The following is a 12,866-nucleotide window of genomic DNA, read 5'->3' as shown; positions in this document are numbered from 1 at the left end:
TGCCCCTCATAATTTTGTAAACCTCTATAAGGTCACCCCTCAGCCTCCAACGCTCCAGGAAAACACTTCTCACTTAACCAGGACAACATTAAAAGGTCATAAAAAATAGGAGCAAAAATAGGCCATTCAGCCCATCGTGTTTTAGGCCATTCAACAAGATCATGGCTGATCTGATCATTCTCGATTCCACTTTCCTGAATTTTCCCTCAACCCTTGATTTCCTTAGTGATTAAAAATCCATCTCTTCAGCCTGAATATACTTAATGACCCAGCTTCAATAGCACTCTGTGGGTTATATTAAAAAAATTCCAGAGATTCAGCACCCTCAGTGGAAATTCATTCTCACCTCATGTGTGACCCCTTATTCTGAGATAATGCCCACTGATCTGAGCCTTTCACAAGGAGACACCACCAAGTTGGACGTTAGGTGAGTAACCTGCTCTTGACAAGCTAGCAAGTCACTTAACCATATTATCATTTGGTAGTACAGAACTTGGATATTACTGAAAATATTAACATTTTGTCAAAACTTTTCATCTTGCACTTATCAGGACAATTTGCAAGAGATACTAGTGTAGAGGGAGAAGAAAATAAATTTACACTATGCGAGAAGAGAGTGATGTCTGTTTGACAAATACACTCCAATTGGTATAGGTAATGCCAAAGAAACCTCATCAGTTAGAGATGACTGATGGTTAACTGTCAGCATCTTTCAATTTAAACCATGTAAATTGCCTCTGATTAGTCAAATGTTGCCCTGAGAAATTAAAAGAGAATGGCTGATGCCTGTTTTATTGAGTTGAAACAGATGCAATTTATGTATATGTTCTTTCTGTCTGCAAAGAACAAAGCCCTGTGGTTTAATATATGCAGCTTACATTACCTGCATCGCAAGCCCAACTGACAAAATGTAATTGGTTGTCAGCTTAATTCGTAACACAAATCAGTATTATTTAGCAAATGTTTTCCTATTGCAAAATCAGTGTTTTTGAGTTTTGCCTACTTGTCTATAACAAACAGCCAAAGGGACATGCAATTTGATACAATTCACCATCTTTTGTTTGAACACCAATCTGGGGGAAAAGCACAGAAATGCTCCCGGAAATGTTAATGACATTGCTTTTTCAATGCGAAACATGTCTCCCAATGCAATTGGGCAATTGTAATAACCATCTGAAATGGGAGCCAACCAATGTAACTTGCTTTGACTTGTGGGAATCACATATCACATTATTTTGTTTTCGTACACTATTACTATTGTAGTTTAATCTCCATTACACATTTTAAAGATCAAGTTGAGAGGGCTACATTACTGTGATCTCTCAGAGGGGCCTTTTTTTTTGTTAGAGCATGGATCGTTACAGCAAAGTACAGGTCCTTTCGCCCTCGATATTGTGCTGACCTCTGGAACAAATCTGAAGCCGATCCATCCTACAGTATTCCATATGTTTATCTAATGACCATTTAAATGCCCTTAAAGTTGGCGAGTCTATTGCTGTTGCAGGCAGTGCATTCCACCCCCCCACCCCCCCCCCCACTACTCTGAGTGAAGAAACTACCTTTGACATCTGTCCTATATCTACCCCCCCTCAATTTAAAGCTATGTCCTCTCGTGCTAGCCATTACCATCCAAGGAAAGGGGTCTCACTGTCCACTCTATCTAACTCTCTGATAATCTTATGTCTCAACTAAGTCACCTCTCAAACTTTTCTCTAACGAAAACAGCCTCTAGTCCCTCAGCCTTTCCTCATAAGACCGTTCCTCCATACCAGGCAACATCCTAATAAATCTCCTCAGCTTCCACATCTTTCCTATAATGCAGTGACCAAAACTGTACGCAATACGCCAAGTGTGGCTGCACCAGAGTTTTGTACAGCTGCAGCATGACCTCGTGGCTCCAAAACTCAATCCCTCTACAAATGAAAGCTAACATACCATATGCCTTCTTAACAGCCCTATCAACCTGGATGGCAACTTTCAGGGATCTATATACATGGACACCAAGATCTCTTTGCTCGTGTACACTACCAAGAATCTTACCATTAGCCCAATACTCTTTATTCTTGTTTCACCTTCCAAAGTGAATCACCTCACACTTTTCTGCATTAAACTCCATTTGCCACCTTTCAGCCCAGCTCTGCAGCTTATCCATGTCCCTCTGTAACCTGCAACATCCTTCAGCACTATCCACAACTCCTCCAACCTTAGTATCATCTGCAAATTTATTAACCCATTCTTCTATGCCCTCCTCTAGGTCACTTATAAAAATGACAAACAGCAGTGGCCCCAAAACAAATCCTTCAGGTACTGAACTCCAGGACGAACATTTCCCATCAACCACCACCCTCTGTCTTCTTTCAGCTAGCTGATTCCTGATCCAAATCACCCTTAATCCCATGCTTCCGTATTTTGTGCAATAGCCTACTGTGGGAACCTTATCAAATGCTTTACTGAAATCCATATACATCACATCAACTGCTTTACCCTCATCCACTGTTTGGACACCATCTCAAATAACTCAATAAGGTTTGTGAGGAATGACCTCCCCTTCACCAAACCATGTTGGCTATCCCTAATCAACGTATTCCTCTCTGGATGATTATAAATCCTATCTCTTATAATCTTTTCTCATACTTTGTCCACACAGAAGCAAGACTCACTGGTCTATAATTATCAGAGTTGTCTCTACTCCCCTTCTTGAACAATGGGACAACATTTGCTATTCTCCAGTCTTCTGGCACTATTCCTATAGACAATGACAACATAAAGATCAAAGCAAAAGGCTCTAAATCTCTTCCCTGGCTTCCCAGAGAATCCTAGGATAAATCCCATCTGGCCCAGGGGACTTACCTATTTCCAGAATTGCTAACACCTCCTTGTGAACCTCAATCCCATCTAGTCTAGTAGCCTATGTCTCAGTATTCTCCTCAACAACATTGTCTTTTTTTCCAGTGTAAATACTGACAAAAAAAAATTCATTTCGTGCTTCCCCTATCGCCTCAGACTCCACACACAACTTTCCACTACTATCCTTGATTGGCCCTAATCTTTCCTTAGTCGTTCTTTTATTCCTGATATACTTATAGAAAGTTTTACGGTTTTCCTTGATCCTATCTGCCAATGACTTCTCATGTCCCTTCCTGACTCTTCCTAGCTCTCTCTTTAAGTCTTTCCTGGCTAACTTGTAACTCTCAAGCGCCATCTTTACATTAGCCTCCTTCTTCCTCTTGACAAGAGATTCAACTTCTTTAGTAAACCTCGCTTATCGAGGACATGCAGTAGCTGTTCCTTGAACAAGCTCCACATTTCAATTGTGTCCATCCCCTGCAGTCTCCTTCCCCATCCTGTGCATCCTAAATCTTGCCTAATTGTATCATAATTGCCTTTTCCCCCAGCAATAACTCTTGCCCTGCAGTATATACCTATCCCTTTCCATCGCTAAAGTAAGCATAACCAAATTATAGTCACTATCAACAAAGTGCTCACCTACCTCCAAACTTTAGCACCTGGCCAGGTTCATTACCCAGGATCAAATCTAGTGTGGCCTCAACCTTTGTTGGCTTGTTTACATACTGTGTCAGGAAACCATCTTGCACACACTGAACAAAAATGGACCTATCTAATGTACTTGAACCATAATATTTCTAGTCAATATTTGGAAAGTTAGCTTTTTATTAAATCGATATGCTTGATCCAACCACAGAAGTTGAATTCTGTCCTAACACAATTAAATTACTTCTAATTCATTGACGGATTTAGGTGTGCTGGCAATATCAGGATTCATTATCCTCTTATAACTGCCCTTGAAATGGTGATGATGATTTGCCTCTTTAGAGCACTGCAAAGTATTCTCACAAAATGTTGTGTCGCGAGTTATTAAAGTTTTGTTGTAAAAGCTTTGATATAACTGTACGAGTCATTTCTGAGGGCTGTTAAAAGTCACCTTAATTCCTGTGAATCTGGAGTGACTTATGAGTTCAACTGGGCAAAGTTCTCTGATTTCCTTCCTGAAAATACATTAATGAACCTGATGGGTTTTTTTATCCCAGATATATTTATCACAAAATGAGACTATCATTGTATACCCATTGCTTCTTGAAACAAAATTGCTTCTTAAAGAAAGCTAATTTGATTTGAACCAAAGACAAGTGCCAAGAACAAAAGCTGCTACACCTGACAATACGGTCACAAGGTCACAGACCCGTAAGGACTGCTGAAATACCAGGAGTTTGCAGAAAGAAAAGATGAAAGTGTAAGAATTCTAGTTTTGGAGAGTAACAGCGGTTGTGAGGAAGAACTTCAATGGGACCAAATGTTCATGAATTCCTTTGCTTTGTGGAACCCTTGGTTCCTGAAATGAATCTACCACTATGTTGAGCTTCTGAACTGTTTTTTTTTTAAAAAAAACCTAGTTAGGAACAGCAATTGTACAGAATTCCAAGAAAAAGTATTTGAATACCACCCTCAGGAGAGTTTTGATTTAGGGGATGGACAAAAAGAAGTATGAAGAAATCAAATGCTATTCATTTGAAGGAAGTGTGGGCAGTGTGAAAGTGTTGAAGAACAAGGAACTTTCTGTCACTTCTCAATGCCTGTCCACCATCTACAAGGCACAAGAAAGGAGTATAATGGAATACTCTCCACTTGCCTGGATGAGTGCAGCTCCAACAATACTCAAAACTCAATACCATCCAAGATATAACAGCCTCCTTGAGAGGCATCTCTTCTAAAACAAAACCTTCAACATTTCTTTCCTTTAACACCGATGTTCAGTCACAACAGTGTGTTTCATTGATAAGGTGCACTATAACAATTCACCAAGGCTGTTCAGCCAGCATCCTCTAAACATGCAACCTGTCCTACCTGAAAGGGCAAGGGCAGCAGATACATGAGAGCATCACCTGGCAAATTCACCTCCAAGTCAAACACCACCCTGACTTGGAACCATGTCACCATTCCTTCATTGTTTCTAGATCAAAATTCTGGAATTCCTCCTCAGTAGCATGTGTTTGTGTGTGCGTGTGTATATATTTACCAGATAGACTGCAGCAGTGCAAGAAGGCAACTCATCACCACTCTCTCTGAAGGACAATTATGGAATGGCAACAAGTGGTGCTTTTATCAATGACAATCACATTCTGTGAATGAACTAAAAAAAATGCAATATGTCACTTTCAGATCTAACATGAAATATAATAATGTTATGATCAATATTTCTCAGTGGATCTTCCACTAAATGATTACTAATTAACACTGTTTCATGATGCAATACTAACACCAAGATAGCTTCATCCCTAGTTAGTTCCACAATATATTTCTCCAAGGAACTGCCACAAAAACATTCAATAAATTAAGCTTCTAGATCATCCTTGCCAATTTGTTGGTCCCTGCCTATATGAAGTCTTTCACAATTATTACATAGCCTTTGTTATAAGCACTAATAATATATTATTTCATACTCTTTTGCTAATGGTATGACTACTGTTAGAGGACCTATAAACTACTATTGCTGTGTTTTTTTTTTATTTTTGCTATTCCTAATTTCCACCCATACTGATTTTACTTCATGATCCTCTGAGGCCAGATCCTCTCACTAATACCCTTTGATCATTCTTTATGATAGTCTGTCCATCCTCCTTTGACAATCTCTCTACTTTTGCCAAATATTGTTACTTTGGCATGTTTATTTTCCAACTTTGATAATCTGTAACCATATTTTTGTGTAACTGTTTTGGCAATGGCAGTTATCTATGTTAGCTCTGTTTGTGTCATTACTTCATCTATCTTATTGCAAATGTTTTGTGTATTCGGTAAAGAATCTATAATTTAATTGCTTTACTTCTATTCTCTGCAATGACTTTATTCACTTATTCAATTTTTGTTAAAATCCCTGTCCCTTCCTATCCAATTCTGATTGGTTTCATCAACAATGCTATACTATTGCATTGCCTTGACTTTCTCTTTGGATTTCTAAATCTCCTTTCCACGTGAACATTTTCCCTCATTTTCTTCTTTAAAATTCTGTCCATAATCCCAGCTATACAAGTGGCCAGAGCAGAGGACCAGCCCAGTTTAGAGCCATGCCCAATAAAATTGCTCATTCTTCTCTGAATATCAATTACAGTCCCCAAAAAATGGAAACCTATTTTTCTCACACCACTCCTTCTGCTATGCATTTAATTCACTAATCACGTTCATACCAGGACAGTTGGCTCAGATGATAACTCAGAAATGATTGCTTAACTTTGATGTTCTGTCTCTTAATTTGGACCCTAACACCTCAGATTCTCTCTACTAATGCCAATGGTTTCCATGAGGACCACAAGAATAGATCTTCTTCTTTCCTTTCCAAGCTCTTTTCCAACTTTGTGGAGGTGTCCTTAATGTTGGCACTGGGCAAGCAATGCAACTTTAGAGCTTCTGGTTCCAGCTGCAGACAGCAGTATCTGTCTCCAAATACAATCTGTTCTATCAATACCATTATCTTTTTTTTATTCTTCAAACTTGAATCATGATCCTCAACTTAGTGCAATTGTCTGTTCATCTTGCAGTCCTTCTCCTCAACCACAGAGGTAGCAAGCACCTCATATCTGTTGAACAAAGTTGCTACATGCTGATTTGTTCTTTTTCCCCCCCATACCTGGCTAACCCTGATGATTGACCATCTCTAAAGTTCTGCTAACAGAAGGGTTTGAACACCTCTTGGAACAAAGTGTTCAGGTTGCTTTTCCCCACCCTGATGTGTCACAGTATCTATAATCTGGTCTCCAATCTCAATTATTCTGAGCTGTAGCTCTCGAGCCACATATACTTAGTCATAGAGATGTACAGCATGGAAACAGACCCTTCGGTCCAACCTGTCCATGCCGACCAGATATCCCAGCCCAATCTAGTCCCACCTACCAGTACCCGGCCCATATCCCTCCAAACCTTTCCTATTCATATACCCATCCAGATGCCTTTTAAATGTTGCAATTGTACCAGCCTCCACCACTTCCTCTGGCAGCTCATTCCATACAGGTACCACCCTCTGCGTGAAAAGGGTAAGTGATTGCTGGACCTTATATCTTTCACCTCTCACCCTAAACCAATGCCCTGTAGTTCTGGACTCCCCCACCACTGGAAAAAGACTTTGTCTATTTATCCTATCCATGCCCCTCATGATTTTATAAACCTCTATAACGTCACCCCTCAGCTCCAGGGAAAACAGCCCCAGCCTATTCAACCTCTCCCTCTAGCTTAAATCCCCCAACCCTGGCAACATCCTTGTAAATCTTTTCTGAACCCTTTCAAGTTTCACAACATCTTTCCGATAGGAAGGAGACCAGAATTGCTCACAATATTCCCACAGTGGCCTACCAATGTCCTGTACAGCCACAATATGACTTCCCAACTCCTATACTCAATATTCTGACCAATAAAGGAAAGCATGACAAACGCCGCCTTCACTATCCTATCTACCTACGACTCCACTTTCAAGGTGCTATGAACCTGCACTCCAAGGTCTCTTGCTCAACAACACTCCTTAGGACTTTCCCATTAAGTGTATATGTCCTGCTAAAATTTGCTTTCCCAAAATGCAGCACCTCACATTTATCTAGATTAAACTCCATCTGCCACTTCTCAGCCCATTGGCCCATCTGATCAAGATCCCATTGTAATCTAAGGTAGCCTTCTTCGCTGTCCACTACACCTCCAATTTTAGTGTCATCAGCAAGCTTACTAACTGTGCCTCTTATATAAATGATTTGGATGTGAGCATAAATGATGAAAAGTAATGGACCCAGCACTGATCCTTGTGGCACTCCACTGGTCACAGGCCTCCAGTTTGAAAAACAACCCTCTGTCTTCTACCTTTGAGCCAGTTCTGAATCCAAATGGCGAGTTTTCCCTGTATTCCATGAGCCCTGACCTTGCTCACCAGTCTCCCATGGGGAACCTTGTCAAATGCCTTACTGAAGTCCATCTAGATCCTGCCAGAGGAAGTGGTGGAGGCTGGTACAATTGCAACATTTTAAGAGGCATTTGGATGGGTATATGAATAGGAAGGTTTGGAGGGATATGGGCCGGGTGCTGGCAGGTAGAACTAGATTGGGTTGGGATATCTGATCGGCATGGACAGGTTGGACCGAAGGGTCTGTTTCCATTCTGTACATCTCTATGACTCTATGACATCTACCCCTCTGCCCTCATCAATCCTCTTTGTTACTTCTTCAAAAAACTCTATCAAGTTTGAGAGATCTGATTTCCCACGCACAAAGCCATGTTGACTATCCCTAATCAGTCCTTGCCTTTTCAAAGGATTCCCTCAGGATTCCCTCCAACAACTTGCCCACCACCAACGTCAGGCTCAATGGTCTATAGTTCCCTGGCTTATCCTTACCACCTTTCTTAAACAGTGGCAACACGTTAGCCAACTTCCAGTCTTCTGGCACCTCATCTGTGACTATCGATGATCCAAATATCTCAGTAAGAGGCCCAGCAATCACTTACCACAAGATGTGTTTGCCCTGGATCATATTAGTGTTCAGGACGATTTACGTTCTTCAGTCACATGCCATGAGTGGACGAGAGGCAGAAATATTTAGGAAAGGGATTCCAGAGCTTTGGGCCTATGCAGCTGAAGACACTTTCACCAGTGGTAAAATGATTAAAATCAGGGATGTACAGCTGGAGGAGCACAGAGATTTCAAAGGGTTAGTCAATCAGTAAAAAGAATTATAATAGTGCCCAGTTCCAAATATTCATAATCGGTGTAAGCAAAAATGTGAAATGCATAAAAGTCACTAATCAGCACACACAGCTTGTTCATTTAGCTTAATCTGTTTTGCACAACTTGGTCAATTATCAAGATTATGATGCAAAAGAATTAAAGTGCTTGCAAAAAGTGAAGGTATTCCATTCTGCTTAAATTATGAAGCTGTTTATACAGACAAGCATAAGAAAACAGAAGCTTACTGGATTCTGCAGGATATCTGCTCATTTGTTACAAAATGATCATTTATTCTAGTGATTCACTTCTGATTCCCAACTCAAAATATATTTACAGCTGCGCAGAATGAGAGCAAGCCTTATTTGACATTTCACGTTTCAAGTTCATTTGTTGCTGTGATTATAGCCATTCTTGTTTTCCTTTTTCATATGCAGATCCATTTAATGTAGGAATAAGACACCAGCAACATTAGTGTTTTGTGGAAAGAAAAGGAGAACATAAAGATGCATAACGTTTTGTCACATTATCTGCTTCAAGGGAAGAGGTAATAAGTGTAGGATGATTTCCACCATCAGGTTTTGAAACTGGCTACAAACTCTCCTCTGAAATACAATAAAGTGAGGCCTTCTTCTATTTGTCGAGCAAATTCGTTTTGAAATTCATAATGGCTGCTTCTAATAAATTTTTTTCATCAAGATGCTTAATAATTAATTTTTCATTACAGATTCAAAAATGTTTCCTTCAATCATGTTGAACTAACTAATCTGTAGTTATGAGGTTTGAGATGCCTCCCTTTTTGAAAATGGCTATAACACAACTTGCACTCTCCAATCCACTAGCTACATCCAGTCAATAGCACAATGCTCAACTATAATTTCTAAGATCTATGATAATTGTTACCCTGTTTCCCTAAGGATCCCCATGTATATCCTATTAAGTCCTGGTACTTCATCTTCCTTTAGCTTAATTAATGCTTCCACCACTGCTTTATTATTATGACTCATTTTGTATTTGAACAATTTAGGATTTACCTCCTCCCCAAAATAATTCTCCTTGTTCAAACAATAAAGTGGAGTCATTAAATACCTCTGTTAATTTTCACTCAACCTCACCAAAGTAGTCTCTTCTGTGAGGTGTTCCTAACTTTTGTAAACAAATCTGTTTTTACTGATATATTTGTGGAACACTTCAGTGTGCCTTCAAATTATTTTGGAAATTCTCTCCTTAAAATTATTCCAAATGTTATTGTGTTCCTCCCTCAATTTGATTGTACATGTAAACATCAAAAAGTCAATTTTAACTTGATTGTCAACTCTTTAGTTAGCCATGGACGTTCGAGGCTTGATGTTATCTTTCCGCAAAATTTATATGATACATTCTAATATGCAGCAAGGTATAATAATCCAACTCTTTTAAATGGCTGACACAGTAGCTCAGTGGCCACTGCGTTGCCTGACAGTGCCAGGGATTCGGGTTCAATTCCAGCCTTTGATGACTGTCAGTAAGGAATTTGTACATTCGCCCCATGTCGGTTTGCATTTCTGCAAATGCTCCAGTTTCCCCCCACATTCCAAAGATGTGCAGGTTAGGTGAATTGGCTATGCTAAGTTGTCACAGAGTGTCCAGGGATGTGCAAGCTAGGTGAATTTGGCTATAGTAAAAATTGAGTAATGGAGATAGCATGGAGACCAGGGTCTGAGTGGAATGCATCAGTGCAGACTCAATGGGCGAATGGCCTCTTTCCACACCATAGGGATTCTATGATCTGAGTGCTAGAAGCCAACTAGACTGTAAGCCAGTCAAAGAGAAATAGAACAAGAAGAACTGTTATTTTTGCTCTGACTGCTGCAAACCATCAACTGTCAAAACAAACTTTACAATTAACCGCAAGTAAAGAATTCTGAAATCAACATTCCGTCATCTCCTCTTCATGATTCACCGGAGAGACTTATTTATATTTATTTTTAAATTTTTTACTACTTTTTGGATTTACTTATTATTCCTAATATGCATCTAGGTGTGTTGTGTTACTAATTCTTTTCATGTTTCGTAACTAATAAACTCACTCTTTTGTTTACTGTTGAAGCCCTGGTTAAGTTCGTTCTTTTTAAAAAAAGATAAATTTGTTTGGTCTGAGATCAAGACATGCACAAGGGAGGGATGCTTTTTAACTAACCTTTATTATAACCAACCAAGGGGTCAGGTGAATAAAGAAGAGAGCCAGTTTATCCTTCCCAACCCAAGAGTCTAACGATTTGGTCTATCCATCTGAAATTATATTAACTTGGAGAACCTCGCCCAGGTTTCTTTGTATCAATTTGGGGATTTGTGCTACAATTTTAATCACAGACAAAATGAGAAAAGAAAATGGTTAAATTGTCACTTTGAAACAAATTTTGACGATGAAAAACTGTAACAGGCTTACTTGTGTTTGCATTGCTGTATTACAGAAATGTCGACATTTGATGGCAATGTGTTCCTAGCAGAACTGGAGGAGGGAGAAGTTTGAGGACTTAAAAGTTCTATCCCTCAAACATTTAAAAGATATATGTGGCTTTTGGTATTAGAATTTCTCCCAAAAGCCAGAAAACCTGAAATTTCATAAGGAGTGGCAAACTGTTTACAGGTAGAAATTGAGGACAATGAAACGGATAGAGTACCAGTAGAGAAATTAAGATTGAAGCAGCAGAAATTAGAATTTCAAGGAAAAGGGAAAGTAAGCTGGGAAGAGAGAATTTCAGAAAAACAGCAGGTTCAGGAATTTGAACTAGGACAACTGAGGAGTTGGAACTGTACACAATGTTCCATGAAGATAACACTGGCTCAGAATTATGGGCGGAGGCAACTCAGTTTATTGATTTGATTCCTAAGATTGAAGAAGTGGGGATAGAAACTTTGTCTCTTTCAAGCAAGTAACATAGCAGTTAGTGGTCAATCTAGCATTGGGCCTTAATCCTGCAAAGTAAGCTTTTGAGGACAGTGCACATACTATACTGTCACTTGCCTGAGTAAAATGCCACTGATTACAAGGCAGTACAAAATGCTGTCTTAAGTGTGTACCAGTTAGTGCAGCGGCATACTGTCAAACATTCCATTCGGTAGGGAAATACCTGTCATATCTCAAGTATGAAAGACAAATCAGCTTGCTTTTGACCAGTGGATTCAGGATTAACATTGCAGCTACTTACAAAAAAACTCTGAACATGTCTCCTGGAGAGATTCAAAAACTCCATACTCTGCTCACTTAAATATGCACCTTGAAGAACAAAGAGTGAGTGGATTTAAGCAAGGCAATAGAGTTGGTGATGATTATGAGTTGATCCACAAACCCATGTTCCAGAAGAAACTGTTCCCTGGCTACCCCCAACCAATTGGAAAGGATTCAGGTGGGGCGAATGAGCACCCATTGGAGAGAATGAACTGCTGTAACCCCTCCTTAGACGCAAACTGTGGTGCTGAGATGAAAGATGACGTGAAGAAACCTGTGTTTTAACAGCTGAAAAGTAAAGCATATCTGGGCCAACAGCTAGAAGCTTTTTAGTAAAATCTAGTGTGATTTAATCGGGGCATGTACAACCCATGTGGAGAATGGGAGTCAGTCAAAGAACATAGCATATTACGCCATTACTTGGATTCCAACTGTGAATCCCTGTAAAGATACTCCAGAGTGCACAGATGAAGTTAAACGAATCCCTGAGAATTACTAATTAATTATGCAACCTGGCTCTTCAGTGCCCATTTCATGCAATTGGACAGCAAAGGAAGTGGAAGTGCTTGCCACTACTCGAACCTTCAGCATTCACACCATTGACACCATATTTAAAAACCAGCTGCAAAGATTTCAAACACTGCAAGCCAGGAACTGCCCTTCACACTATGGTGTTGGATTATAATAATGCAGAAAGGAAAGCACAGATGCTGTTTTGCACACTGAATGCTGGTGGAGAGAAGGAACAACTTTTTCCACCTGAGCTCCATAGGACAAAGCCAGCTTAAACCCAGACAGTAACCTAGGTCAGTGTAGTTTCTGGCATGAAGTGGGGTACCCAGCAGTTTAGAAAAAAAGTCAATGGCTGTCTGTGTTCCACAAGGATAAATGCCATTGTTTTCCTTCTGCTGCCTCAGACTCCCGGAGCACCACTCAACTTATATC

The 12,866-nt window shown here is 39.8% G+C and overlaps 1 long non-coding RNA gene across 1 annotated transcript in view; it reads left to right on the top strand.

The window, feature by feature from the left end:
- LOC122549172 overlaps nt 1-10,751 on the top strand; it is a 16,878-nt gene extending 6,127 nt beyond the window's left edge. Inside the window, exon 3 of the long non-coding RNA XR_006311442.1 lies at nt 9,148-10,751. This is a non-coding gene — a long non-coding RNA (uncharacterized LOC122549172). The remainder of the gene's footprint in view (nt 1-9,147) is intronic.
- Nucleotides 10,752-12,866: the final 2,115 nt, after the last annotated feature.

The sequence above is a fragment of the Chiloscyllium plagiosum genome, chromosome 4 (genome assembly GCF_004010195.1).
Source record: "Chiloscyllium plagiosum isolate BGI_BamShark_2017 chromosome 4, ASM401019v2, whole genome shotgun sequence".
NCBI classification, from domain to species: Eukaryota; Metazoa; Chordata; class Chondrichthyes; order Orectolobiformes; family Hemiscylliidae; genus Chiloscyllium; species Chiloscyllium plagiosum.
Note: the sequence above shows the minus strand (reverse complement) of the source record. Positions and strands in the feature narration are given on the sequence as shown.